Consider the following 26,635-nt stretch of genomic DNA (forward strand, 5'->3'; position numbering starts at 1 on the left):
CACACACACACACACACACACTGCCCCCCAAAATATATTGCAAATGGTACCTTCGAGGATTTGTGACATGGCAGTCCTGCCCAAGTGTTCCCCATCACAATAAATGGTCCCAGTTGAACAATTAATAATTTCAGTATCATCTGTGACATCCTACTCTCTTTTACACTCCCCAAACAATTATAACAAAATCTTAACCACTTCTTAAATATCTGCGGAATCTGTCCACTTGTCTCTCCACTGACATCACTCTTATCTCTCACCGGGGTTACTGTATACTGTCCCAACCATTCTCCCTGCATATGCTTCTGCCTCTCTTTCCTTGGCCTATCTGCCTCTTCAGCCTTCTCTTTAACCGAGATCACCACTCTAGCCTTAGGGAACTTCTTTTAACACTTCAAACATAGCTTGCTCTTTTGCCTCCAGGGCTTTAAACACATTGTTCACTATGGGTGGAATATTCTTTTCTCTGTCTTTCAACTGGAAATTTTCCATTTACCCTTTGGGTTTCAACCTAAATGTTACCTCTTTGAGGCGGTCATCCCTCCTCAACCTAGTTTGAGTCCCTCTATAGAACTTACCCACAGTATCCTACATTATTATGATTTATGTAATACTTGGGACTATAAAGGCCTGGTTGGCCAGAGGGAGCCATTTTATTGCAGTGAACTTAGATTGACCCTATGCAGTGAACTTAGATTGACCCTGCCCCTCCCAGAGGAGCTTACTTGCAAAGCCTAGATACAAGGACGAGTCAGGCCACGTGAAGACATCCAATCAGAGGGGTGTGCATATATTTACTGAGGTGAGTTTAAATCCCATTGGCCACCTGTGTGTGGGCGGGGCTCAACCACCCCTATAAAGGTTAGTCTTCGAGGCTGAGGCTGGGGAGGAGTAGGAGAGTCGTCGGAGGAGCAGAAGAGTCGTCGGAAAAGAAGAATGAGAGCCGTAGGAGGAGTAGGAGAGTCGTCAGAGCTGTCAGAGCCATCAGAGCCATCAGAGCTCTTGTAAGAACCATCAGAGCCGTCAGAGCTTTCGTAAGAGCTGTAAGAGCCGTCAGAGCTGTCAGAGCTCTTGTAAGAGCTGTCAGAGCTGTAAGAGCCGTGAGAGCCGCCAGCGGCCCTGCCGCCCGGAGCCACGGCCTCGCTGAGCGGCCTCGCCGGAGCAGCCCCTGTCCGGGGAGCGGCCCTGTCTGGGGAGCAGCCTCGTCCAGAGCGGCCACGTTGGGAGCGGCCTTGCCGGGGTCGTGGTCGTCACCTTTTCATAAGAGACAGCCCTGACTGGTCAGTTTGATTCTTGATGCTTGGCGCGAAATAAAGCTTTGCTTGACCTTCGCTTTGTATCAGTCTCACTCCTTTGATCACGGACCCCAACAGGGACCACTGTTTCTTGAAAGCTTATCATGTACCAAGCTGCAAAATACATTTTATTTTCCACATTTTACAGATGAGCCAACTGAACTTCAGAGATGTTATGGAAACTTATCCAAGTCCACACAGATAGAATAGGGCAAATACAAGTTAGTGGTCTCTAAAGCCTGATTCTCAATTGTTTCATTTTTTCTCCCTTGATTCAACCATATTCCTGTTGGATTTCAGTGAACTTAGTATATTATTGTGAAGGTCCCATGTAGATGCCCAAACCAATTATCTAAACTAGCTTCTATTGAGGAAATATTAAAAGAAGGAATTTTCTTTTAAAAACACCATAATTTTAGAATAATAATAATGGGGTGTCTGGGTGGCTCAGTTGGTTAAGTATCCAGTTCTTGGTTCCAGCTCAAGTCATGATCTCAGAGTCATGGGATCTAGCCCCATGTCAGGCTCTGCACTCAGCAAGGAATCTGCTAGAGATTCTTTCCCTCTCCTTCTACCCCTCCCCCTGCTCATGCTTACTCGTGTGTGCTCACTCTCTCTCAAGTAAATAAATAAATAAAAATCCCCCCAAATAAAATAATAAAACATTAAAATAATGCTCTGATATAAGTAATTGTCTCCCTTGTTTGTAATAATATAAAGTAATTTTAAAAATAAAATTGAATAACTTTCCTTTTGAATAAATGTCATAGGCAGTATGGCTTTACCTGTTCATTTGACCAGAACTGAACAGCTGGTTTCAGGAGCAATCTTGAGAACATTCACACCATTTCCTTTCCATAGAGAAACAACTCCACCCTCTTTGACCATCTCTCTTAAACGGGTTATTATCCTCACATTCTTTGCTTCTAAACTCCGAGCCTTGAAAAGGGGAGGGTGAAAATGGACAATATGATTTGAAGAACTTTGAGAACTGCATATTATAATTTTCATGTGGCAGGCAGGAAAGAGTTAAAGTTCCCTGGATATTGAAAGTCTTTCTTATTGGGGGAAGCAGCAGCTGTTCTGGTAATTAGAGAGCTTTGAAAGCATGTTTATTTTGATCCCTGCACTATAGCTTATGAAGGAGGCCACTTTACACTTGGGACATGGATAAACATGCCATAGGCATGGTTGCTTTGTTTCCTATTCCTCAAGGGGATGGACAAATTACTCTCCCATCACGAAAAGGGTGAATCAGATATAAATGTAAACAGAAGAATCAGAGAAATAACATTCCTGAGAGTTTAAGACCACTGAAACTCAGAGAATTTATTGCTAACAAGGGACTGTGAGGCCTTTAAAAAGTATGATCAGTATGATCAGTGTGAGCAGAGGAAAAATGGAATCCAACTAATTTTGTGGCCGAAAGCCCTGAGACCTTTCTCCAGGGCATACATTGGAAAACAAATAGCCAATAGCCTTGAGAGAACATAAGAGAGTATGCCCTGTGTATTGAATACATTGCATATAGCATAAGAAAAATTAAGCCCAGAACAATATGGTTCAGCACGTGAGTGAAGATAACATAAGGGAAAAAAAGACAAACTCAACAAATATAGTCCAGTAAGAAAAGATGCAAAAGTGGTTTTAAAATAAGATGTATTGAAGAGCAAGTTGGGGGGATACCTGGCTGGCTTAGTCAGCGGAGCATGAGACTTGATCTGAGGGTTGTGAGTTCAAGCCCCATGTTGGGGGGTAGAGGTTACTTAATAAATAATAAATAAAAGTGTAAAAATAAATAAAGAGTTGTTTTAGGAAGCCCTTACAGTATAATAGTTGAATATTTAATAAACATGGAAGGAATCAGCAGGATCCTTGCAATACATATATGAAGAAGAAAGGGGGGAACACTGACCTAAATTTTTTTTTTTTTTAATATTTTTTTTTATTTTGAAATAGAAGAACCAGAATGAAGATAATCACCAAGTCAGTTGCAGCTAGAAGACAATTACCAACTCTCTAATGAGGAGAAACAGACATTTAAACTCAGAATGATAGCTGTATTATACATCCACAATAATAAGTATATTTGCTTTAATTGTATAATAAACCTATATAGGAGTCCTTACAGTGAGCCAATATATAAAATAAGGAGATAATTCTGACTGGCTGATTCACAGTCACTAAGATAAGCCCTTGTATACCCACCACCTACAACACTAATTACTCTGGCTCCAGGAAGTTCCAGGTGGGCTCCACTTTGAAGAGATACCTGCCCCAGTGACCACTAACCAGTCTATATGCCTGACTTCTATTGTGTCATCCCTGGGCCTCTTTGTTAAAAGCAAGTCCAGATCAAGACAGGAGAGACAACACCACTGTTGATGACATTTGCACCTTGACAGGCAAACACTAGGTATCCATTTGACCCCAGAGGCTATGACAGTCCACCATTAGCCAGTGCACTTCAAAAGTTACCTCACATACCCTCATCTTTATTGGTACTCCAGCCTCTGTGACATTCTTTCATCTACACAGATTGTTAAATATTTTTAAAATCACTCCTCCTATAATTTAAGTCCTAATTTAATTTGGGTTTTTGCAAATATTCTTTCAGTAACATAAAATGGTGTATCAGTTAACTATTGTTACATAATAAAACACCCTAAAAAACTCAGCGGCTTGAAACAACGAACATTTCATTTGCTTGTGATTCTATAGATTAACAGTTGTACTGGGCTCAGTGAGTTGTTCTTCTGCTACTCTTCCCTGTATAGCTATAGTCATCTGGCAGTTTGACAGGAGTTGGATAGTCCAAGATGGCTTCAGGCCTATGGCTGGTTGATTGGTGTTATTAGCTGTGCCTCTTTCTCTCTCCATATGGTTTCTTATTTTCAAGTAGGGTAGTCTAAACTTCTTTACAGATGTCTTAGGGCACTAAGCAGACATGAGCAAAAGCTGCAAGACCTCTTGAAATCTAAGCCTCCAAGTCCCACAATGCCTCTGGACAAAGCTAGCCCAGATTCAAGAAATGGTAAGACAAAGTCCACCTCTTGATGCGAAGAGTAGCAATGTCATATTACAAAAGATGGGAAGAACTATGGAATCTATCTTTGCAAACAATCCTCCACAGGAGGTATGGCACAGAGATCCACAGAGAAAAAAAATATAGTTCTAACACACTGGATGGCTTTATAATAAATAGTATTTATATCATTATAGGAATGTAAATACTATTTGTTAATTTTAAATATTTAAAATCACCCTATTGACAAAACTTTGAGGATTCAAATGTGATTGTTGAACAGAATGTAATATTAACAACCTTGATAATTTTGACAAGGATATACTTCAACTCTCTCCAGTGTTCTCAGAAACACCATTAGTAATGTAAAAATATAAGTGACAGGAATCTTCCCAATATTTAGGTCCTTCTGATTATTGTCTCTCTTACCAGCAAAATCTTTTATAAAATAATGTTACCTGATGTTGGTGAGGATACAGGGAAACAGGTAATATCACACATTATTAGGAAAAGTCCAAGTTGGTATTATCTTCCTAGGAGGAAGTATGACAATGTAACAGAAACCATAAAATAAGTTTAGAATTCCATTTATGGTAATGACAAACTAGTAATTAGGAGGACAACTGAAAAAAGCTGATGAAACATATATTTCTTAAATTTTCCTTAAAGGTATCCATGAGCTAAGAAGACAGAGGTATATTGCAGGGCTAGTATGTAGGAGAAAACACAGAAAAGTAAGATTAGCATTCAAGTGTACTTCTGAATGCAGAAGAAACAGTTGTGAAATGAAGTTGTTTTGGTGGCCTCACAGGGTTAACAAAGAACAAAAGATAAATCCTAGGGCCCACCAAATGTATAGGTCTCTCACATACCACTTTCACTTTAAATAGGGACTTTGCATGGCTATAACCCCACAGTAAGAGTAAACCAGAAGAAACCAGCCTCTGCAAGGACTTACGGCATGGCTCTGTATTACCTGGGTGGTCCAGGAAACTTCAAGACTTGAAGTTGATTTAAAGTGATCCCAGATTGACAGCACTCCCAGGCACCTGACAGAAACAAACAGAAATCTAGTCTGAAGTTGGATATCATCATTCTTGTCCACAAATTACTGTTACAAGTAATATTTTTAAAAACAACAACTAAACTAATGGCGGCGGAGGCGGGGAGCAGAATGATTTTTTTTAAATACAACAGAAGGCAAGAAAGGAAGGAGGATCTTAAAATAGGCAGGGCAAATAGCATAAAATAAGATGGTGGGTTTAAATGAAAATATCAATGAGTACTTTAACTATAAATGGATTAGATATTCCAATTAAAAATAGAACAAAACCCATATGCTGTTTTAAGTGGCTTATCTAAAACATACAAATACAGAAAGTTTAGAAGTAAAAGGATGACAATGAATATACAAATTCCAAACAGGAGAAAGGAGTGTGGCTATGTTAATGTCAGACAAAATAGAACTAAAAACATTTAGAGATCAAGAGGGTCCTTCACAATGATAAAAGATTCAATTTGCCAAGAGTATACAAACTTTTGACCTGAAGATAAATAAAGGAAAAAGAGGGCAAGGCCTGGGAGGTGCTCCTAGTACCCCAGGCTCAATGAGAGAAGTCTGAGGAAGTGTGGGGCAGTGTAGAAGCTTAAGCCTGCCACGCATAGAAGGAAAGAGCAACTGGCAAAAGAAACAAGGCTACAAAAAAAAGTTGTGGAGTTTTCGAGAAATTGATTTACAGGGGACTGACTTCTTGTGATCATTGCGTGGTTCGCTTGGTGACAGACAAGACAATTGAAGAATTCCATCTACAGAGCCCTGTATTTGCTAAGGAATAAAGAGGGAGAGAACTCTTTGACCAGCCTCTGATTCTTGCTGTCACAACTTCTAATCCATGGAGAGAATCAGAGTATTGTCTATCCTTTTCCCCTACTCCACAGGAAAAGGAGACTTCCCGATTTTTGCCCTCCCTAGAATATTAGTGCTCGATTATTAGATTGTATTTAGTTACTCATTTATAGTATCTGCCTCCATCACTAAAGTCCAAAATGCATATGGTTGAGAAGGGTGTACTATTTGTTTTTTGTACCCTCGATCTGAATTGAGTGCCTGGCAGCTTATTGAATAAAGTCTAGATTACTGGCAATGAAATAATTTGCACATGGGCATATCAAGGAATCATTCAGTTAAGACCTCTGAAACCCGTTTTTTGAAAAGCATCAAATATTGTTCACATACTCAGATATATGCACATGAACTATGTAACACATCTGCATTAGGGTTTTTAGACGCTCTAATTTTCTAATTTTCTAGCACAAGTACCAGCTATGCCTCCAGCCAACAGATATTTCCCTAACAGGCCAGAGCTTCTCTCTTCATCAGTTAAATCATGAAAAGTCCATCTTTCTCCCATATCAATTCTCTATTAAAACAAAATTAATTAATTAATAATTAGATCTCAAATGAGTATGTTCTCCCCTTATAAGATCTAAAAAGTGTTTTATATATCTCAGCTCCACAGTAAATTAATATCAGCCTTTCCTAGAACTTTGTGTTTCACCAATCAATGTATTTTAAGTAACTAATAAATTAGCTTGAAATACTATCAGTTATAAACAAATAATATTTTTGGGCAATGCTTTCAGGTCTCCTCCCTCCTTGGGAACTTTGTACTATCACTTTGCTATCTCGCTCAATAAACCTTGCTTTGCTGCCCACCAAAAAGTAAATTAATATATAAACTAATAATATTTTTATCACATTTAGGATAATCTTTACATTTGCCATTTTTTTTAAGATTTTATTTATTCATCTGAGAGAGAGAGAGAGAGCATGAGAGGGAGAAGTCAAGGGAGAAGCAGACTCCCCATGGAGCTAGGAGCCTCATGCGGGTCTTGATCCCAGGACTCTGGGATCATGACCTGAGGCGAAGGCAGTTGCTTAACCAAATGAGCCACCCAGGTGCCCCTACACTTGCCATTTTTAAGTCTATTATCATTCAATTAAAAATTATTTGTCCACGATTGAATACAAAAAAGAACAACCCATCAGGTTCTACCAAACATTTGTAGCTGTGGTGAGATAGAGGCTAATAAACTGCTAGTGAGATAACTATTCAATTGGCAATAACATGAAAGTATTTCTACTGTTCAAGATCTAGTGGATCCCCATGTTATGTTCAGTCAGACTCTTTACCTCTAACAAAACAAATATGAAATATAAGCACACATTTGGAAGCAGTTTCCTTTTATATTTTTACCTACAGTAGAATTGGCAAAACAAAAACAAAAAGAAACCCAAAACAAAAAATCCTGGACCTTCCCATGTAGTGCCCAGAGTAGATAATAAGTTCTGCTGTGTATGTATCATAAGTAGTATTTTTTCCTGAGGCTTATGAATGTGAAAAAGCTAGAACCTTGGCACTCTTTCAAAAGAATTCCAGTTATAGTTTATTCATTTATCCAGAAAATATTTATTGAGAATGTACTGTGTGACACAGCAATTAGCAATTCACAGTCCCTACTTTTAGGCAAGAAAATAAGCAACTGTAATATAGAATAATGGTGCTGTGTAGGAGTAATAATTAACTGTTAAGTGCCTAATCATTCCCAACAAATGGGTGCCTTTTGCTAGTTGAAACTTTGGTTGATGTAAATATTCTATGTCACTTCAGATATTTCGCGTTATACAAATTTGTAAGGAAATGACATTCTTTATCATCACTTTTTTAATCGACAAAATCTCCCTAGCTAATATTCTGACCCCATAATTTTCTTTTTTTTAAAAATTAACATATAATGTATTATTTGCATCAGGGGTACAGGTCTGTGAATCATCAAGCTTACACATTTCACAGCCCTCACCATAGCACATACCCTCCCCAATGTGCATAACCCAGCCACCCTATCCCTCCCCTCCAGCCCCCAGCAACCCTCTTTGTTTCCTGAGATTAAGAGTCTCTTATGGTTTGTCTCCCTCCTGATCCCATCTTGTTTCATTTTTTCCTCCCTACCCCCCATGACCCCCTACCCTGCCTCTCAAATTCCTCATATCAGAGAGATCATATGATAATTGTCTTTCTCTGATTGACTTACTTCGCTTAGCATAATACCCTCTAGTTCCATCCACATTGCTGCAAATGGCAAGATTTCGGTTTTTGATGGCTGCATAGTATTCCATTGTATGTATATACCACTCTTCTTTATCCATTCATATGTTGATGGACATCTAGTTTCTTTCCATAGTTTGGCTATGGTGTATATTGCTGCTATAAACATTTGGGTGCACGTGCCCCTTCGGATCACTACATTTTTAGGGTAAATACACAGTAGTGCAATTGCTGGGTCGTAGGGTAGCTCTATTTTCAACTTCTTGAGAACCTCCATGCTGTTTTCCAGAGGAGCTGCACCAGCTTGCATTCCCACCAACAGTGTAGGAGGGTTCCCCTTTCTCTACATCCTGGCCAACATCTGTCGTTTCCTGACTTGTTAATTTTAGCCATTCTGACTGGTGTGAAGTGGTATCTCATTGTGGTTTTGATTTGTATTTCCCTGATGCCAGGTGATGTTAAGCTCTTTTTCATGTGTCTGTTGCTGGCCCCATAATTTTCTAATGGTTTATAATGTATTACATTTTATGATCATGACTCATGGTATAAAATATACAAATATTAAAGAAGAGATCACTTACAGTCAAGTAGTTCCAGTGATGGGCAATTTCCTTAATATTTCTTGCAGGTTTAAATAAAAAATACTTCTTCCACTCATCCCAGTCCACTGTCATTGACCCATCAGTATCCATGCTGTATATTTTTAAAAGAATATGCTCAAATATAAATTATGATTCATAAATTTTGAATAGCTTTATCAAAATGATATCTTATTTGCTTAAAGTCAGAATATCTGGATTATAGTTGAGCTCTGTCCATTGTTACTCTTGTGATGTAGAGTGCATCTTACCATCTCTAAACTTCAGTTTCTATGGGAATAGGTCCTACAACATAGAGCTTTAGGGTACTTTTTTAAAAGATTTTATTTTTAAGTAATCTCTACACACAATGGGGCTCAAAGTTACAACCCTGAGATCAAGAGTTGCACGTTACCCTAACTGAGCCAGCTAGGCACCCTTAGAGTATTATATGGGATTATATATATGATGGCTTTACAAACTATAAAGAACTACAAAACTATAAGTGAGTATTCCTGTATGCCAATCTTCACCCACTTCTTCTTAAACATTTTCCCTTCTTTCCATCTGATAAACCTCATCTTGTAACTTCTCTAGCAACAGAATAATGACTGAAAATTACCTTTTCGGTAATTCAGCTCTTAAAAGACAATTTCTACTTTCTATGGATATGAAATTCAGATATAAAAAATACCATAAGAAAACCAAATACCCATGGAAATATAACATCCATTAATATGGGATAATATAATTAAGCCAATTTTAAGAATTTTGGAGAATTCTCACTAGAGAATTTCTCAAATCCCTGAACAAAATTAAGAATTTGAAGAAAGAAAAAAAAAAGAAAAGAATTTGAAGAAAGATAGTGAAATATATTGCTAAGTGTGAACTTCCCAAAATTTCAACTTCTTGTCTCAGTCAGCTCTCTTTCTCAGCTTTCTCTGTTGCTAACCTCCAAAGGTCTCCCCAAGCCACCAAATCAACTCCAGACACTCACTCTCAGGCCAATGCCATCTCCCATTTCTCCCAAAAACATGAGTTTGGTTCAAGCAATCTCATCTTTAAAAAATTCTGTTGACCTTACTTTCCCCACTGTCACCCTTTTCTCTCTTTGGATTTGCAGTAACACTTCTTTTTTTTTCTTTTTTTAAATTTAAATTCAATTAGCCAACATATAGTACATCATTGGTTTTTGATGTCTTATTCAATGATTCATTAGTTGCATATAACACCTAGTGCTCCTCACATTGCAGTAATACTTTGTAAAGAGTTGTCTATCCAATCATATAAAAAAATGGGCAGAAGATATGAACAGACACTTCTCCAATGAAGACATACAAATGGCTATCAGACACATAAAAAAATGTTCATCATCACTAGCCATCAGGGAGATTCAAATTAAAACCACATTGAGATACCACCTTACACCACTTAGAATGGCCAAAATTAGCAAGACGGGAAACAACATGTGTTGAAGGGGATGTGGAGAAAGGGGAACCCTCTTACACTGTTGGTGGGAATGCAAGTTGGTGCAGACACTTTGGAGAACAGTGTGGAGATTCCTCAAGAAATTAAAAATAGAGCTTCCCTATGACCCTGCAATTGCACTACTGGGTATTTACCCCAAAGATACAGATGTAGTGAAAAGAAGGGCCATCTGTACCCCAGTGTTTATAGCAGCAATGGCCACGGTCGCCAAACTGTGGAAAGAACCAAGGTGCCCTTCAACGGACGAATGCATAAGGAAGATGTGGTCCATATACACTATGGAGTATTATGCCTCCATTAGAAAGGAAGAATACCCAACTTTTGTAGCAACATGGACGGGACTGGAAGAGATTATGCTGAGTGAAATAAGTCAAGCAGAGAGAGTCAATTATCATATGGTTTCACTGATTTGTGGAGCATAATAGCATGGTGGACAAGGGGAGTTAGAGAGGAGGAGGGAGTTGAGGGAAATTGGAAGGGGAGGTGAACCATGAGAGACTATGGACTCTGAAAAACAATCTGAGGGGTTTGAAGGGGCGGGGGGTGGGAGGTTGGGGGAACCAGGTGGTGGGTATTGGAGAGGGCACGGATTGCATGGAGCACTGGATGTGGCGCAAAAACAATGAATACTGTTACTCTGAAAATAAATTTTAAAAATAAAAAAAAAAAAGAGTTGTCTATCTTCTGTCTCCAATTCCTCCTCCTTCTCTCTTGAACCCACTCCCATTAGGCTCTCACCACCATTTTTCCACCAGTGGCTTCCTCAGTGTGAGATCAGGGGTCTGGTCTCTGTCCTTATCTAATTTAGCCTGTCAGCAGTATTTGAAAAATACAGCTGCTTCCTCCTTACATTTCCTCCATTTGGCTTCCAGAACAGAGTATTCTCCTGATTCTTGTCCTTTTTCTCTAGCTGCTCCTTTATACTCTCTTTCACTGGTTTCCCCCTCAATCCCTTGCCTCTTAACTTTAAAGAATACCAGCCCTCAGAGTATATACTCTTTCCCTGGTCCTATCTTCCAGTCTTGTGTCTTTAAATGTTATCTAAGCCCCTGACTCCCAAATCTCTGCCAGAGTGTTTCTCTGAACTCTAGACTCCTGTTTCAAGCTGCCTACCTGGCACTGCTACTTGTATGTCTGATTAGCATTTAGAAGAGAATAAGAACAAATCTGGACTGATAACCATCCCATCCCAAACTTACTTTTTTCTGTCTTATCCATCTCAATGCATACCCACTCCATTATTTAGATGCTCAAGCCAAAAATCTTGGCATTAACCTTGACTTTTTCTTTCCTTTTTACCCTGAATCATGTTGATCCAGAAGTAAATTATGTTGACATTTCAAAATGTATTCAGAATCCAACCTCCTCCATCCTGGTACAAGCCACCCTCAAATTTTGTCTGTATTATTGTAAAGCTGTCCTGTCTGGCCTACCTGCTTTCTCCCCTGCTGCCTACAAGCTATTTGAACACATGGGACAGAATGAGACTGCAACACTGAAGTTAAATCATGGCAGACCTCTGTTTAAAACCACCCAATGACTTACAGAGTAAAAGCGGAAGTCCTTATAATTTCCCTTTCAAGTCTGATGAGATCTGACTCCTGTTAAAATCTCCTACCACCCTCTTCCTCATTCATTCTATTCTGAACACACTAGGCCCCTCTAAGTGCCCTAACCCTATAAATACATGTCCAACTTGGGCCTTTGTTCTTGCTATTTCCTTTACCTGGAAGGCTTTTCCCCTCAAAGATTATCATGGCTCCTTCTCTCACCTTCTTCAGATCTCTACTCAAACATTACCTTCAAGACCTTCCTACTCACCATGTCTAAAACTACAGTCCCCTGTACCATTCACACACACAAACTGTTTCCTTCCCCTGCTCTATATTTCCCCTTATTGCTAATCACCATCTAACATAGATTGTTTATCTAGCTTACTGTTTTCCTCTCTTGTTTATTCTGAGTTACATAAAGCAGGAATTTTTGCCTGTTTCCTTCATTACTACACCCTTAGCACCTAGATGAATGTAAGCACTCAATAAATATTGGTTGAGGGACACCTGGGTGGCTCAGTGGGTTAAGCCTCTGCCTTCGGCTCGGGTCATGATCTCAGGGTCCTGGGATCAAGCCCCGTGTTGGGCTCTCTGCTCAGCGGGGAGCCTGCTTCCCCCCCCCCCACCGCCTGCCTCTGCCTACTTGTGATCTCTGTCTGTCAAATAAATAAATAAATAAATAAAATCTTTTAAAAAATAAATATTGGTTGAGTAAATGAATCAATTTCCCCCTACCCACTTTCATCCTTACCTCCTGTGTTCTAGACCTAGAAGGTAAAATGTTGACTCCTACTGAAGGACTCTGTCTGTCTTTCTCTTTCTTTCTCAAGCCATTGGTCCCATTCCCTCCCAATCACTTATCTCCTCTCTCTACATCATATCCAACAGTTCCCTCTCTGGTGGTTACTTCTCCTCAAATCTCTCCTATCCTTAAAAAATAATAATAAAAATAAAAAGACTTGCCTGTCTTCTTCATATCCAAATATCCCAAATTCATAAACCACATTCATAGTCCCCATATCATCACCTTCCATTCAGTCAGTAACAGTCTGACTCAACTCTTTAGCTCCCTACTGAAAATTCTTTCACTTGAGATCCCCAGAAATCTGCCAAATTTCATATCCAGTGGATGGGTTTCAATATTTATGTTGCTGGCCTGTTCTGTTAAATATGACATGCTCCATTCTTGGCTCTTGTTACATCATTAAATCAATCAGAAAACACGTATCGATCTGCTAGTATGTGACAAACACTATGTTGGTCACTGACTACAGAACAATGAATAATATACTCTGCCCTTGCTTCACAGAGATGACAGTCTAGTGGCAATAGGAAGTACGACAAGCCTCTGTAAAGCTGCTGAAAAAGCAAACATCAGGAAGGTAAGAACTTTCAGAAGTTAAAGTCACATCTAAACTGAGACCCAAGGAGTAAGTAGGAGATATTCAAGTGAAGGAGTTGGAAAGGGTCTTCCAGGCAGAAAGAACAGTTTGTACAAGGTCTGGAGGAAAGAAAGATTATGTTTTTTTAAGATGTGAAAGAAGCTCAACCAGCCTAGAGTACAGAGTAGAAGGAAAGTTGTAGAGATGATGCAGTTAGAGAGGCAGACAGGGGCCAGATCACAGAAAGGATTCCATGTCCCATCTCAGTTGCTGGTATAGCATCACTCATTCATATGGACACAAACGGTCTAATGAAGTGAAAACAACTCAAATTCAGCTATATGCTTATTAAAGCCACAAAAACCATATTTGGATATAAATCCAGCTAAAGGTATACAAGACCATTTTAGTGAATATATAAAACTTTATTAAAAGACATAAAAGAGGATTTAAATCAATAAATGCATATATAATGTATTTATTATATATAATAAACATATGATGGAAGAGTAAATTTAACATCATAGGCATATCAGTTCTCTCCTTAATTAATTTATAAATTCAATGCAATTCCAATTAACATTCCAAAAGGATATGTGTGTGCACATGTGTGTATGTAACTAAATAAGTCAATTCTCAGATTAGTATAGAAGAGCAAAGGGCCAAGAAGAGCACTGACAGTATTGAAGATGAAAAAAGTCAAAACATCAAGATGGATTCTAAAGCGATAGTAAGGGACACCTGAGTGGCTCAGTCTGTTAAGCATCCAACTCTTGATTTCAGCTCAGGTCATAATCTCAGGGTCTTGAGTTTGAGCCCCGTATTGAACTCCATATTCAGTGTGGAACCTGCTTAAGATTCTCTGTTCCTCTCCTCCTGCCCTTTCCCCCACCCCCGCTCTCTCTCTCTCAAAAATCAAACAAACAAACAAAAAAAATTGACCAAAAAAGTGAGTATATAAAGTGATAGTAATTAAGACTTGTGGTAATGATGTGTAATAGACACTAATGTAATAGAATAAAGATACTAGAAACATCCATATGCAGATGAAAAACATCCATATGCAGAGGTAAGCATTTAAAATCTGTGGGAAAAGGATGGGACCAGTTAATAAATGATGACAGAACAACCAACTATGAGAAAGAGAGCGAGAAAGAGAAAAAGAAAGAGGAAGGAAGAAAGAAAAAGAGAAAGAAAGAGAAAGGAGGGAGGGAGGAAGGAAGGAAGGAAATGGATCCTTATTTCACACCATACACAAATATTAATTATAGATTAATTAAAGAACTAAATGTAAGACACAATATTTTTTAATGAAACATAGATTAATATCTTGGGGTGCTTGGGTGGCTCAGGGGGTTTAACATCTGATTTTTGGTTTCAGCTGAGGTCTGATCTCATGGATTATTAGATAGAGACCCACATCCTGGGCTCCATGCTCAGTGGGAAGTCTACTTGAGATTCTCTACCTCTTCCCTCCCCCCACTCACATGCATGGACAGGTGCATGCTCTCTCTCTAAAATAAATAAATAAATCTTAGAAAAAAGAAATAGAGATTAATATTTTTATGTCTGAGGGTAAGGAAGAATTTCTCAAGATGTGAAAAGCATATCCATAAAAGAAAAAATGGAGAAATAAGACTACATAAAAATATTAAACTGCACAATGACAAAAAACACCTAAATATGTATTTAAAAGTAAGCAGCAAGCTAGGAAAACATATTTACAATGTATATAATCAACATAAGAATAATATCCAGGATTTAGAAAGAACACATGTCAGCCATTAAGAAAAATACAACCAATCCAGCTGAAAAATAGGCAAAAGACATGAGTAGGTACTTCACAGAAGAGGAATATCCAGATGGCCAACGAATATATGAAAAGGTACTCAGACTCACTATTAATGAGGAATTTGGTTAAACTGAGTGAAATTAAAACAGCAGAATAATATTTCTGACTCATTGGCTTGGAAAATATTAAAATATTAGAAGCCTACAGTATCAAATATTTGAAAATAAATACATTTTTAGTAGGAAGTTAAATTGGTACAACCACTTTGAAGAACAATTTGGTATATATAATTAAAGTTAAATGTCAGCATACCCTATAATCAAGCAACTCTACTGCAAGTAATATACAAGGAAATGTATACAAGAAATTCACTGCAGCATTGTTTTGTATTAGTAACAAAACAAAAAAAAATTAAAACCTAAATGACTTATCATCAGGAGAATTCATAAATAAATTGAATTACATTTATTAAACAGGACCCCTACTGTGGCTAAAATGATTAACTAGAGCTGTATGCACCACCAGCAACAAATTTCAAAAATAGAAGACTTAGAAAAAAGTAATTTTAGGGGCGCCTGGGTGGCTCAGTGGGTTAAAGCCTCTGCCTTCAGCTCAGGTTATGATCCCAGGGTCCTGGGACTGAGCCCATCATGGGGCTCTCTGCTCCCTGGGGAGCCTGCTTCCTCCTCTCTCTACCTGTCTCTCTGCCTACTTGTGATCTTTGTCTGTCCAATAAATAAATAAAATCTTAAAAAAAAAAGTACATGGTATGCCACCACTTAAGTAAGGTCTTAAAACATGAGAAACAATGCTGTATATTTTAAGAGTATGCCTACAGTAAAATAGATAAAAATCTGAATGAATAGTACATTCAGGATAGTAGTTACGTCTGGCAGCAAGAGAGAAAACAAGTATTAGGAATACATGGAAAACTTCAACTATCTGCAATATTTTATTTACTCAAAAAAGTTTGAGCCAAATATAGCAAAATCTTAACTATGATAAATCCAGTGATGGCATGATTGTTAAATTTTTACCTTTATCTTTCTATACATTTTCCTGAATGAAATAGTTCATAACAAGTTAGCCTTATCCCAGGAATGTTTAATGTCAGAAAATCTACCACTATAATTTATTATGTAAATAGGTCAAACGACAAAAGCTTTAAAAATGAAAATACTTTGATAAAATTTAGTATTTTTCATTCATGAAAGATATCTTTCTTTATTGTTTTCCTATATATTTTTTATTGTGTTATGTTAGTCACCATAAAATACATCATTAGTTTTTGATGCAGTGTTCCAAGATTCATTGTTTATGTATAACACCCAGTGCTCCATGCAATACATGCCCTCCTTAATACCCACCACCAGGCTCACCCATCTTCCCACCTCCTCCCCTCTAAAGCCCTCAGATTATTTCTCAGAGTCCACAGTCTCCCATGGTTCATCTCCCCCCTCCAATCTGCCCCAATTCACTTTTCCTTTCCTTTTCCTAAAGTCCTCCATATTATTCCTTACATTCCACAAGTAAGTGGAACTATATGATAATTGACTTTTCTCTGCTTGACTTCACTCAGCATAATTTCCTCCAGTCCCATCCATGTTGATGCAAAAGTTGGGTATTCATCCTTTCTGATGGCTGAATAATATTCCATTGTATATATGGACCACATCTTTATCCATTCATCTGTTGAAGGGCTTCTCAGCTCTTTCCACAGAGCCAAGATTTCCTATATATTCTTTTTTTTTTTTTTAAGGATTTTATTTATTTGACACAGAGAGACACAGCAAGAGAGGGAATACAAGCAGGGAGAGTGGGAGAGGGAGAAGCAGGCTTCCCGTTGAGCAGGGAGCCTGATGAGGGGCTCAATCCCAGGACCCCGGATCATGACCTGAGCTGAAGGCAGATGCCTAACTGACGCCACCCAGGTGCCTTCCTATATATTCTTAACATAACCTTTGCCATAGTGCAACTGTCTACCCACTGTTTGCACTCCCTACCCCTAGGGACTGTTAGCTCTGTCAGGGTAGGCGCCAAGAGCATACTTTTAACCACTGAATCCTCATTGTCTATTATGGGCCTGGCAAAAAGTACCAAACAATATTCAGTTGATAGCTAACTTGATTGGTTGACCGACTGACTAATAATATAAAAGTCTTACAAAAATAATAGATACATGCACTAAAATTATATCATTGTGTTAATATTTGGGTGGTATTTGGGTGGTATGTTGATATTGGGGAAATTACTTAACCTCACTATTCAAAAATTTCCTAATCTGTGAAATGAGGAAAATAATACTTGGACTATAAAGTCTTGCAAGAACTAAAGGAGATAATATATGTGAAGTCCTAAGAATGCTAGCAAACAGGTGCTCGATAATTATAAGCTATTACTCATGCTTCCCTAAAGTTTCCATTGTTGTCATTATTATAATGAAAAGGTTTTAAAAGTAAGCAAAAAATAATTTTAAATTGTATACACACATATAAGGGCAGACCTTTTGAGAATCTTCACTGCCTCTTTTTTAGAAATCTGTATACCTATTAAGTCAAGAGCATCAATAATTTCTGAAGTATCAATCACTCCTTTAAAGGAACAAAGAAAATAAAGATTAACTGGAAGTTTTGAAAAGATACAGAAGCAAAGATTTAAGCAGTATTCACTGCATTGTTGTAACATTTCATAAGACATTAATATCCCAATTATTTCTTTTACCTGCCAAGATAAAAAGAAGAGACTAGAAAGCCCATATAATATTTCCTATATCAATAAATAATACTACCACCCTTCAATGCTGCTCAAACCAATTGCTCTTGCCTCTCTCCTTTCCTTTACCAATTTCAATCACCAAATGTGGTCTGTTCCATGCATAAACATCTCCCAAATTATTTATTCCCATCACCACTAATCCCATTTTAGTTTAGACACCAATCCATGTTCCACACAAGTATGATGTACTACTCCTCCTACCGAAAACTCTTCAGTGGTCTTCCACCTCATTCCCCCAGGGATTGAGTCCAGAAATCTTCACAGGCCTCAAGGACCTCCATGATCCCACCTGGCCTGCTTCTTAGCCTCATCTCTGAAACTTCTCCTTGCTCTCAGCCTTGGCTTCACTGTTCTTCCTGCAGTTCTTCAGACATGACCTGCTTTCCTGGTGTAACCAGTCTCATAGAAAGCCATTTCCCTGCCTGGAACACTTTTCCACTCCTCACTAAACTAACTTTCACTCATCATTCGAGATTTGGCTTACTCACCATTGCCACATGGAGCTTCATGTAAAAACCTTATCAAAATGTTATAAGTATCTTTATTTATATTGTTTAAAGGGAAAAGGTATATAGTTCAAAAGGTACAGGCTTTTTAATTCATGGTTATTATTTTTGAAAGATAGTATGCAAATAAAAATTACATCATTTAAAAATATTCCTTAGGAGCAGTTATAGTCAAACAAATGATGGATTAAATAAATGAATTTTTTTAAGGATCCCAAATATCAAATAATAAACCTTTACTAAAACATGGTTACTTCTTGGCTATACATGTTTGTTCACATACAAACATACCATCATTATTTGTGTCCAAACTCTTAAAAGTCAACCTCATTATCTTCTCATTATCTTTAAGGTACTGCATAAATGTTCTAAGCCTCAACAGATTTCATGCATTTATATCAACAGATTTTAATAGTGTCTATAAGAGAGAAGAAATGATATTAGAGACATGGGATTCAGACAAGGTAGATTATAAATTTTAGTGTTTAAACATGCATATATTTATCTTATATAAATTAGGTATTCTGCCATAGATTATTGGTACCTTAGTTTTAGAGTAAAATTTCTAACACTAAAAACATAGAGTCTTTGAGTATTGGATCTTTCAAGAAGTTTAGCAGCTGACTAGTCCATTCTTCTACTCAACAATCTTTCATGTATCCACCCACTCAGTAAATGCTTGAGAAAAAGAAATGGACCAGATATAGCCTCTCCCCTCAAGAAGTTTATAGGCTAATGGAGAAGACACCAAAGCCATTATGATAGAAAATGTTCAAGGTTCAATAGCCAAATTATGGAAGCAACCCAAATTTCTTCCCATAGATGAATGGGTGAAGAAGTGACATGTATATATTACTCAGCCATAAAAAAAAGAATGAAATCCTTTGCAACAACATAGATGGATCCGGAAAGTAGAATGCTAAATGAAATAGGTCAGCCAGAGAAAGAAAAATACCGTATGATTTCACTCATATGTGGATCTTAAGAAACCAACCAAACAAAAAAAGAGAGATTAAAAAAAAACCCAAAACAGACTCTTAACTATAGAGAACATAGGGGAAGTGGGTGGGAGAGTGGATAAGACAGGTGAAGCAGATTAAGAGTACAGTTATCTTGATGAACACTGAGTAATATATAGAATTGTCAAAGCACTAAGGGTGCCTGGGTGGCTCAGTGCATTAAAGCCTCTGCCTTCAGTTCAGGTCATGATCCCAGGGCCCTGGGATCGAGTCCCACATTGGGCTCTCTGCTCAGCAGGGAGCTTGCTTCCTCCTCTCTCTCTCTCTGCCTGCTTCTCTGCCTACTTGTGATCTCTGTTTGTCAAATAAATAAATAAAATCTTAAAAAAAAACTTTAAAAAGAAGCCCTATATTGCACACTCAAAACTGATATGACACTGTACTTTAAAAAACAACTAGAACTCTTGGGAAATATATCTACATATTTTACAAAATTCTTAAAATGATTAATGTTTTATTGAAGAACAGAAATACTAATTACATCATAAACTAAAATATATCCAAAGGAAAAAAAATGTTCAATGTTCAGTGGGAAATAAAGATGTGAGGGAAACGGTCATAGAAGTAGCTCGACCCGAATATTTTAAAAATGAGTAGCAAAAGGTGAATAAAGATACAAGAGTGTGAGGGATGTAGCAGAGACCACCAGCTGCCTACCAAAATTCCTTCTTGCCTTCTTTGGACACACCACTAGATTACATTACTAATTATAAAAGTGTCTCCCTTGCAGTTAAATATGGTCACGTGCGCAAGGTCTCACTGATGAAGTTAGAGGGAGAGTAATGTGTACCACTTCTAGGCCTGGCTAACAGAATCCTACATGCTCATTCCACTTTACCAGCTAAATGCAGATAATCATGAGAGACCCTTGAGGATGGTAGAGCCACAAGAAGAAAGGAATCCAGATCTTTGAATAACTGTAAGGTGGAGAACTGCGCCACTACCCTCAACACCTACCAAGAAATCATCTTATATACCATACTAAGAGGCTTGGACTTTTCCCAGTGACATTGTCAAGCCCCTGAAGAATTTTAAGCAGGGTCAGAATACAATCAAATGTAACTTTTAGAAGGGTCATCTGGTGCAATGTGGAGGAAAAAATAGTGAGAGGAAAGGCAAGAAGACTGGTTATAAGACTGGTTAGAGTGACTCGGTGAGGGATGGTGGGAGCCAGGGCTTACTAGGAGTGATAGGTATGGAGAGGAAGGAAACTGGTTATGAGTTATACTAAAGAATTACATAGGACCACATGATGAACTGTATGTTGGGGTAAGGGAAAAGGAGAAATATAGAAGGGCTTGGTGGTGGAATGCTTAACCAAGACTATGATCACGGGGGAAGAGGAGAGACTCAGAAGCAGGGGCTAGCTATCCATTTGTGAGTCACCCACACTAGGATGACAGTTGGAAGCTTGAAAAGTAATCTTGAGGCCCACCTGCATTTGAGGGGTGAGCCAAAAGAGAGTCTATAAAGGGATCTGTAAAGCAACAGCCAGAGAGCTGAGACAAAGTGCCAAAGGAAAAAATACAGGAGCCGTCATCAGTGTTCCATGCCGCAGAATAGAGCCCAAGAGCCAAACTACGCAATGCAGAAGTCCTTAGTGACCTTTCATAGAGGGAAAGAATGGAGACTGAAGTCTCAACACAGAGAAGAGAAGGCAGAGAGTGCAGACACAGCTTTGTCAAAGACCAGACTACAGATGGAGGAAAATGATAGGACAATTGCTAGGTGGGGAGCCTGGGCCATGGGAGGATCATTGTTATTAGACAGGAAGAGTTTGAAAATACTGGAGGAAGAAAGAGAATAACAGAAGTTGTACTTTTCCTATTTTAAAGGAGATGGAAACAAAGTTGACAATATAACTGGAAGAACCAACTTTGGAAAGAACAAACATCTCATTCCTTGAGACTAGTGGAAAGAAACTGAGCATTGATGTAACTAAAGGTAAGATTATAGTCCGTGTATCAAATTTATTGAGGTTTACTAACTGCTTTAAGCTTAATAAATAATCTTGGGCATTTTTCATTTATTTACTCATTAATCATCATAACAACCTTATGAACTAAGCACTATTATTATCCCCATTTTACAGCTGAAGAAATTTTATAAAAAGACCAGAAATCTGAAGGAATTCAGTGCAGCTCACCTCTATTTACTCATTGAAGTAAAGGGCATGTTCAGCTACTGGAAGAGGGGGGCAAGGAATGGCAGGGGCTGTGACTGGGGTAAGTCAGAGTTTTTCAACCTCAACACTATTGATATTAAGAACCAGATCATCTTTTGTTGTCCTGTGCACTGTAGGATGTTTAGCAACATCCCTGGCCTTCATTCACTAGATGCTAATATCACACACACACACACACACACACACGCACACACACACGCACACACACATATCCCCAGCCATCATGGGAACAAAAATGTCAAAAATGTCAAATGTCCCTGAAGGGCACAATCACTCCTAGTTGAGTACCACTGGGATAAATGAAATGAAGATAGAATGGACTCTGGACAGTCTGCTGAAATCTAGATCATTACTAGAAGGGAAATGGAATATTAAGATTATGGGGCTATATTCAAAAGGAAGGCATAAAGTCATCAGTTTGTTTTCTGGGTAATACAAAGTGAACACAGCAGAAAGCCTTGGACACAGAGAACCCAGTGAAATCACTATACATTGTGTAAAATTAAGACTGGAATCTGTAGCTGAGTAGGCCTCGAGGGATAAATCATCAATTTCTATAACAAATATGACACAGCATTATCCAGGGGATGTAGTTATCCTCCCATTTCTCTGCAGGCACTTTATAAGTCCCAAGAATTATGGACTTAACAGTAAATGCTACTGTCCTGATTGTCTGGACTCCATGTTGTGTGACCTCAGATCCATTATTCAGTTCAAGCCTACCAGATGGAAACTTGTTAAATATTGTTATTTTCTCTTACTGAATGTACTTAAGTCTCCTCACAAGAAAAAGATTTCCAGAAAACCTGGTGACCCCTTCCCCTTTTCAAACATTCCCATGCTGCTGCTGGGCCTCGTAGTCTCTTAGAGAAGCTTAAATTAAAACACTCTTTTATTTATTTATTTATTTATTTATTTTACTCTAGATAGTCAGCTAGTTAAATGTGCAGGTATGGAAGTGGAGCTTCTCTGAAAACACAGCAGTCAGCATTGAGATCATCATTTGTTAAGCTAAATGATAATTCTACACTATAGTGTATGGCATATTGTTGAGGCATAGTATAAATCCTTCAATAGTGTTAGGCTAAACTGAAAATATGTGGTTTTAATTAACATGTTAGGATCAGAACATCTCCAGTTCCCCACCTGCGGAGTAGCCAGTGCACACACAGGAATGTCCCCAAAGGGCATGAGGCTGCCCTGAGTAGGAGCTTTCTGGAGCAAAGGGCTGTGCAGGCTGCATGGGCCAAGCTATAGGATGCCCTTGAAGGACAAGCCATCACAGGCTGTCAAGGCAGACCCTTGGAGTTACCAAAAGCTAACAGAATTTGAACACAGGCCCTAGGCATTTAGCTCACTGGGGACTTTTGGTTAATGTTGGGATGGTGCAAGTGGGCCTTTTAAGAGTTTCAGTGGCTTGGACCTGTCTTAAGCAAGATGGTAAAGTCTTCAACATGTTTTACCATGTTGAATAGGCCACTATTAGGGAAGAAACTTATGTTAAGTGTTCCAACAGCTGGGCATTTTTAAGTGAAGCAGCTCACACGAAAAGAATTTCTGAGCCTGGAGAGCTCAGGAAGGGCTAAAGGGGTCTTCTCAGTCCCCACCCCCAATCCCACCCCACCCCCACCTCCTAATGGTTCTCCCCGATTCTGTGTGGCCTGAATGCACCATGGCCCATCTCCTTGTCCTGGCATATGGGAATGCTGATAGCTTCCAGTTCTTTCTGCAATTTTGTGATGTCTGCCATGCCATTCCCGCAGTGGTCCAGCTTCTGGAAGAGTTCTTCAAAAAGGCTGTCGGATTCATCTTCCTGGCCAACCACTGTGGGCAACAGAAGGCTCCATATTCGGTGCAGCATGGGCACAGAGCGCTAAGCCTCCTCTGAAAGGTGGGAGAGCCCTACCATCAGACGGAGCTGCCCCACAGGGGACACGGCCTCTGGGAGCCTCCAAGTTTCCAAGGCAGCTAGCTGGTAGGTTCCTGCCTGTTGGGCAACAGGCCTGGTTCTGGATTTGCTTCTGCCAGTCATTGGGGGGAAGGGGGGACAAAGTTGCTTGTGACCACCATTGTTGTTGTTGTTATTGTTTAGATTAAGGTTTAGCCAGGGATTCCCAGACAGCACATTCTTTTTTTTTTAAGATTATATTTATTTATTTGATAGAGAGTAAGAGAGAGAGAGAGCAGGGGCAGGGGGAGAAGCAGAGAGAGAGGGAAAAGGAGACACCCCCCCTCAGCAAGGAATCCCATTCTGGGACTCAGTCCCAGGACCCTGGGATCGCGACCCCAGCCGAAGGCAGATGCCCAATGACTGGGCCACCCAGGTGCCCCAGACAGCACATTCTTTTTTTTTTTTTTTTTAAAGACTTTTTTTTTTTATTTGTTTGACAGAGATTACAAGTAGGCAGAGAGGTAGGCAGAGAGAGAGAGAAGGGGAAGCAGGCTCCCTGCTGAGCAGAGAGCCCAATGTGGGGCTTGATCCCAGGGCCCTGGCATCATGACCTGAGCCAAAGGCAGAGGCTTTAACCCATTGAGCCACTCAGGCGCCCCCAGCAGCACATTCTTAATTCAAACTCCAAACTGACAGAGGATAGCCCCATCTTTATGAGTTCTTAGGTGAAGATTTTGTTTGTTTTTTCAGTTTTGTGCTCAGAGCCATGGTTGACTAGATCAGCCTCCATGGGGCCATCCTGGGCCAATTCTCTTTCTTTTTATTATTATACCTAGGCTTCCTCTCACATTCCCATAGGGTTGTTGAAATCCAAACCCCTTAGTAACGAAGGGAGAAAATATTCAGACTTTTTATATCTATAAAAGCAAGTGGAAACTAAGCTTTCTAATATTTAGCATGAATTGACAACTGCATGTATATATAATATTTAAATAAGTGTACAAAAATTGTGGGTGGATGAACAAAGAAATTTGGAACCCATTGCTGTTGTGTAATAGGATTGATCACCTGGTCAGTGGGCTAGATGAAAGATTTGGTAAGAAATTCAGAAGTCCGTAATCAGCAGCCACCAAGGATTGCCATCAAAAGTACTGCTCAAGTCAAGAGAACAGACCAGCCACAGCAGTGGAGCAATGGAGACCAGCACTGAACACATAGACAAAGGACTAACTGATGCCAACCAGCATGCTCCAAGGGTCTAAACGGGCAGTTTGGCCCTTAGCCTCAGTGCCACAGAAGTCACAAGTAAACTACATTGGGCTTCAGAAACCCAGATTCTCTCCTAAGGAGAACATTAGGGAGCAAACACATTTCATTCAAAAGAAAGCAAATACTATCTAAAGGTCCTAATCAGTTAGCAGACAGTGCAAGTATTTAAACAAATTAGATATTTGGTTCTTTTTTTTTTTTAACGCAGCAGGGAGGACTCAGGAGAAAGATCAGAAAAACCAGGTTAGGCAAATAAAATACATTTTATGCACATATCTGATTTTTAGTATGAGCTGAATTTTAGGAACCTTTTTCCCATTAGTATTATTCTGGACCCATGTTTTTAAATCATCTCTGTGTGAACTGATACTGCTTATTGTTTCCTTATGATCTCTACAGATGTTGGGGCAATGAGATAAGGTGAAAGTCAAAACCTTAGGATGGCAAAAGGGCACATGGGTGGCTCAGTCAGTTGACATCTGACTCTTGATTTCAGCTCAGGTCATGATCTCAGGTCATGATCTCAGGGTTGTGAGATAGAGCCCTGCATTGCGCTTCCCACTCAGTCAAGAGTCCACTTGAGATTCTCACTCTTCCTCTGCCCCTGCCCCCACTTGAATGCTCTCTCTCTCTCTCTCTTTCTCTAAAATAAATATACGAATCTTAAAAAGAAAAAAAAAAAGATTAAAAAAAAAAAAAGCCTAAGGATGGCAGAACAGAAGGATAGAAAGTATCCAAGCTCTTGATCGCATTGCTGAGCCAGTGAACCAATCCTGGAACCAGTTTCCACTGGACCTGTTTGGACAGGAGACTGATCAAACCTCTGTTACTTAAACCACTTTCTGTTGGGTATTCTGTCACAGCTGAAAGCATAGACATAGAAAATCATAACTCACAGAATAATTACAAACTGAGATGAGTGTAATGAAGGAAAATTGCACTCATCTCAGTTTGTAATTATTCTATGAGAACATAACAGGGACCATAATATATATTGAGGAGTGAAGGAAGGACTCCTGAAGTTTAGGTGATATTTAATACAAGACCTGAAAGATAAGTAGGAGTTTGCCCATTTCCAGTGCAGAGAATAGCATTCCTTGTATTTTTAAGATTCCTGAGAAGAAAAGAACTTAGAAAGTTTAAAGAACTAAAAGAAAGCCACTGTCACTGGAGAATAATAAACTACAGAAAGAATAGCAAAGGCTGAGATTAAAACCACAAGACACATTAAAGATCCTGGCTTTTATCTCAAGAACAATGTAGAGTTTTATCAGCCAGGATAAGCCAGGTTATGCTGTGATAACAAACAACTCCAGAATCTCAGTGACCTACAGGGTAAATACCTGACTTGTACATATACACATCATAGGTCAGCAGTAGGTTCTGCTCCTGGAATGCCAATGTCCCTACTCTGGGACTGAGGCAGCCACTATCTGGAATACCATTGGTAGCTGTGGCAAAGGGAAAAAGGAACATGGGAAAGCAGGCTGTGGATCTTAAAGCCTCTGTCTGTAGGTGACATATTCAATTTCTCTGTTTATTTTATTGGCCAAAACAAGTGACATGCTTTCCCAACTTCAACTCTTCCCACAGGGAGGAATGCTGAATATTGTTGGGAAATGTTACAGCCTATACCAGGAACAATTTATGCATTTTTAGCAGCAGAATAACATGGTTTAATGTGTAAAGATCCTGCTAGCTACTGTGACAAGGATGCAGGAAAAAGTTAGGAGCCAGTGCAGTGAGGTCAGTTACGAGTGGTCAGCTTGAG

At 39.0% G+C, this 26,635-nt stretch overlaps 1 pseudogene; it reads right to left on the bottom strand.

Moving 5' to 3' along the window:
* The window catches only part of LOC111142938, a 49,329-nt pseudogene extending 25,764 nt beyond the window's left edge, over nt 1-23,565 (bottom strand).
* Nucleotides 23,566-26,635: the final 3,070 nt, after the last annotated feature.

The sequence above is a fragment of the Enhydra lutris genome, unplaced genomic scaffold (assembly GCF_002288905.1).
Source record: "Enhydra lutris kenyoni isolate GAN:26980312 unplaced genomic scaffold, ASM228890v2 scaffoldscaffold9, whole genome shotgun sequence".
NCBI lineage: Eukaryota > Metazoa > Chordata > Mammalia > Carnivora > Mustelidae > Enhydra > Enhydra lutris.